The sequence below is a fragment of the Pseudophryne corroboree genome, chromosome 4, assembly GCF_028390025.1.
Source record: "Pseudophryne corroboree isolate aPseCor3 chromosome 4, aPseCor3.hap2, whole genome shotgun sequence".
Taxonomy (NCBI): domain Eukaryota; kingdom Metazoa; phylum Chordata; class Amphibia; order Anura; family Myobatrachidae; genus Pseudophryne; species Pseudophryne corroboree.
In genome coordinates this window covers 62,278,623-62,283,622 of record NC_086447.1, presented here as the reverse complement: position 1 = coordinate 62,283,622, position 5,000 = coordinate 62,278,623, and the positions used below count along the sequence as shown (strand labels likewise).

Genomic DNA, 5,000 nt, shown 5'->3' with positions numbered 1-5,000 from the left:
TCCCTGGGTGCAGGGCTCCCTTCCTGGGACTCCCCCCCTCCACCACCACCACCACACACTGGTGTAAGGGATGAGGGAGGTGCATGTGGGGTCAGTAACACAGAGAGACTCATTGCAGCCTCTATCAAAAGCCCATTATCCTGCAATTGTCCCATAATGACTTTATAGTGATGTCAGGCTGCATCCAGCCACACTCAGGAGAACTACTGGAAATGCCATTTGGTTCCTCATCAAATGACACAGAATATCACTTATTATATGACGTTTTGCAAATAGACCTGGATTTGTCAGAGTTCATTACCCGGGGAGGAGGCGAAGCCGGGCGGCGGTGCGGGTGCGCGATAATCTCAGCCCGCAGTTAATGAAGATGCGATAATAATGGGCTGTGAGTGTTGGGGCAGATTTATAGCTTCACAGGTACACACACATCCCCCTCTGTGCATGCATGGCTGGCAGAGCCACCTACCTGCTGGGTGCACGGGAGTGTAGGTACATCTCAGGAAAACGTGTGTGTGTGTGTGTGTGTGTGTGTGTGTGTGTGTGTGTGTGTGTGTGTGTGTGTGTGTGTGTGTGTGTGTGTGTGGATATAGATAGATAGATAGATAGATAGATAGTAGATAGATAGATAGATAGATAGATAGATAGATAGATAGATAGATAGATAGATATTCAGTATATATATCTACATGAGTATACTGTACAGGATCAGTACATATGTGTGTACAGGAATCAGCAGTAAGGAGTATACTGTACAGGAGCAGTACAGCTGGGTGTACAGGAGTATACTGTACAGAATCAATACAGCTGTGTGTACAGGAGTATACTGTACAGGAGCAGTACAGATGGGTGTACAGGAGTATACTGTACAGGATCAGTACAGCTGGGTGTAAAGGAGTATACTGTACAGGATCAGTACAGATGGGTGTACAGGAGTATACTGTACAGGATCAGTACAGCTGGGTGTACAGGAGTATACTGTACAGAATCAATACAGCTGTGTGTACAGGAGTATACTGTACAGGAGCAGTACAGCTGGGTGTACAGGAGTATACTGTACAGGATCAGTACAGCTGGGTGTAAAGGAGTATACTGTACAGGATCAGTACAGCTGGGTGTACAGGAGTACTGTACAGGATCAGTACAGCTGGGTGTAAAGGAGTATACTGTACAGGATCAGTACAGCTGTGTGTACAGGAGTATACTGTACAGGATCAGTACAGCTGTGTGTACAGGAGTATACTGTACAGGAGCAGTACAGCTGGGTGTACATGAGTATATAGTACAGAATCAGTAGAAATGGATGTAGAGGAGTATACTGTACATGATCAGTACAGCTGGGTGTACAGGAGTATACTGTACAAGATCAGTACAGCTGGGTGTACAGGAGTATACTGTACAGGATCAGTACAGCTGGGTATACAGGAGTATACTGTACAGGATCAGTACAGCTGGGTGTACAGGAGTATACTGTACAGGATCAGTACAGCTGGGTGTAAAGGAGTATACTGTACAGGATTAGTACAGCTGGGTGTAAAGGAGTATACTGTACAGGATCAGTACAGCTGGGTGTACAGGAGTATACTGTACAGGATCAGTACAGCTGGATGTACAGGAGTATACTGTACATGATCAGTACATATGTGTGTACAGGAGTAAGGAGTATACTGTACAAGATCAGTTCAGCTGGGTGTATAGGAGTATACTGTACAGGATCAGTACAGCTGGGTGTAAAGGAGTATACTGTACAGGATCAGTACAGCTGGGTGTACAGGAGTATACTGTACAGGATCAGTACAGCTGGGTGTAAAGGAGTATACTGTACAGGATTAGTACAGCTGGGTGTAAAGGAGTATACTGTACAGGATCAGTACAGCTGGGTGTACAGGAGTATACTGTACAGGATCAGTACAGCTGGATGTACAGGAGTATACTGTACAGGATCAGTACATATGTGTGTACAGGAGTAAGGAGTATACTGTACAAGATCAGTACAGCTGGGTGTACATTAGTATACTGTACAGGATCAGTACATATGTGTGTACAGAAGTAAGGAGTATACTGTATAGGATCAGTAGAGATGGGTGTACAGGAGTAAGGAGTATACTGTATAGGATCAGTAGAGATGGGTGTACAGGAGTAAGGAGTATACTGTATAGGATCAGTACATATGTGTGTACAGGAGTAAGGAGTATACTGTATAGGATCAGTACAGGAGTACACTGAACGTGATCAGTACAGCTGGGTGTACATTAGTATACTGTACAGGATCAGTACATATGGGTGTACAGGAGTAAGGAGTATACTGTAAGTAAAGGATCAGTACATATGTGTGTACAGGAGTAAGGAGTATACTGTATAGGATCAGTACATATGTGTGTACAGGAGTAAGGAGTATACTGTAAAGGATCAGTACATATGTGTGTACAGGAGTAAGGAGTATACTGTATAGGATCAGTACATATGGGTGTACAGGAGTAAGGAGTATACTGTACATGATCAGTACATATGTGTGTACAGGAGTAAGGAGTATACTGTAAAGGATCAGTACATATGTGTGTACAGGAGTAAGGAGTATACTGTATAGGATCAGTAGAGATGGGTGTACATGAGTAAGGAGTATACTGTATAGGATCAGTACATATGTGTGTACAGGAGTAAGGAGTATACTGTAAAGGATCAGTACATATGTGTGTACAGGAGTAAGGAGTATACTGTATAGGATCAGTACATATGGGTGTACAGAAGTAAGAAGTATACTGTATAGGATCAGTACATATGTGTACAGGAGTAAGGAGTATACTGTATAGGATCAGTAGAGATGGGTGTACAGGAGTAAGGAGTATACTGTATAGGATCAGTACATATGTGTGTACAGGAGTAAGGAGTATTCTGTATAGGATCAGTACAGGAGTACACTGAACGTGATCAGTACAGCTGGGTGTACATTAGTATACTGTACAGGATCAGTACATATGGGTGTACAGGAGTAAGGAGTATACTGTAAAGGATCAGTACATATGTGTGTACAGAAGTAAGGAGTATACTGTATAGGATCAGTACATATGTGTACAGGAGTAAGGAGTATACTGTATAGGATCAGTAGAGATGGGTGTACAGGAGTAAGGAGTATACTGTATAGGATCAGTACATATGTGTGTACAGGAGTAAGGAGTATTCTGTATAGGATCAGTACAGGAGTACACTGAACGTGATCAGTACAGCTGGGTGTACATTAGTATACTGTACAGGATCAGTACATATGGGTGTACAGGAGTAAGGAGTATACTGTAAAGGATCAGTACATATGTGTGTACAGGAGTAAGGAGTATACTGTATAGGATCAGTACATATGTGTGTACAGGAGTAAGGAGTATACTGTAAAGGATCAGTACATATGTGTGTACAGGAGTAATGAGTATACTGTATAGGATCAGTACATATGTGTGTACAGGAGTAAGGAGTATACTGTATAGGATCAGTACATATGGGTGTACAGGAGTAAGGAGTATACTGTATAGGATCAGTACATATGTGTGTACAGGAGTAAGGAGTATACTGTATAGGATCAGTACATATGTGTGTACAGGAGTAAAGAGTATACTGTATAGGATCAGTACATATGTGTGTACAGGAGTAAGGAGTATACTGTAAAGGATCAGTAGAGATGAGTGTACAGGAGTAAGGAGTATACTGTATAGGATCAGTAGAGATGGGTGTACAGGAGTAAGGAGTATACTGTATAGGATCAGTAGAGATGGGTGTACAGGAGTAAGGAGTATACTGTATAGGATCAGTAGAGATGGGTGTACAGGAGTAAGGAGTATACTGTATAGGATCAGTAGAGATGGGTGTACAGGAGTAAGGAGTATACTGTATAGGATCAGTAGAGATGGGTGTACAGGAGTAAGGAGTATACTGTATAGGATCAGTAGAGATGGGTGTACAGGAGTAAGGAGTATACTGTATAGGATCAGTAGAGATGGGTGTACAGGAGTACACTGCACGTGATCAGTACAGCTGGGTGTACATGAGTATACTGTACAGGTTCAGTAGAGCTGTGCACACAGGACTACACTGTATATTATCTACAGAGGTATGTGTTTAGTAAATACTCTGGAGAGCTCTGAGTATAGGAAAAGGCTTTACATAATATGAACACCTACAGTATGTTTACACTGTACATGAAGCTGGATGCATTGGCAATTATTCAAAGCACTGTGTGACTAAAGCCATTTATTGTACACAATCTGCAGGTATACAGTGTGTAGAGTAATATTTTATATATAAAATGTAGAAGTATGTGTGCAGGATTATATGGTACATGATATGTAGATGTATGTGTACAGGAATATATGGTACATGAGATGTAGATGTATGTGTACAGCAATATATGGTACATGAGATGTAGAGTTATGTGTACAGCAATATATGGTACATGAGATGTAGATGTATGTGTACAGCAATATATGGTACATGAGATGTAGATGTATGTGAACAGGATTATATGGTACATGAGATGTAGATGTATGTGTACAGCAATATATGGTACATGAGATGTAGATGTATGTGTACAGCAATATATGGTACATGAGATGTAGATGTATGTGTACAGGAATATATGGTACATGAGATGTAGATGTATGTGTACAGCAATATATGGTACATGAGATGTAGATGTATGTGTACAGGAATATATGGTACATGAGATGTAGATGTATGTGTACAGGAATATATGGTACATGAGATGTAGATGTATGTGTACAGCAATATATGGTACATGAGATGTAGATGTATGTGTACAGCAATATATGGTACATGAGATGTAGATGTATGTGTACAGCAATATATGGTACATGAGATGTAGATGTATGTGTACAGGAATATATGGTACATGAGATGTAGATGTATGTGTACAGCAATATATGGTACATGAGATGTAGATGTATGTGTACAGGATTATATGGTACATGAGATGTAGATGTATGTGTACAGCAATATAT

The 5,000-nt window shown here is 41.0% G+C and overlaps 1 protein-coding gene across 1 annotated transcript in view; it reads right to left on the bottom strand.

The window, feature by feature from the left end:
- Nucleotides 1-5,000, bottom strand: part of GATA4 (GATA binding protein 4) — a 155,579-nt gene that overhangs the window by 44,901 nt on the left and 105,678 nt on the right. The gene's annotated exons all lie outside the window — the stretch shown is intronic.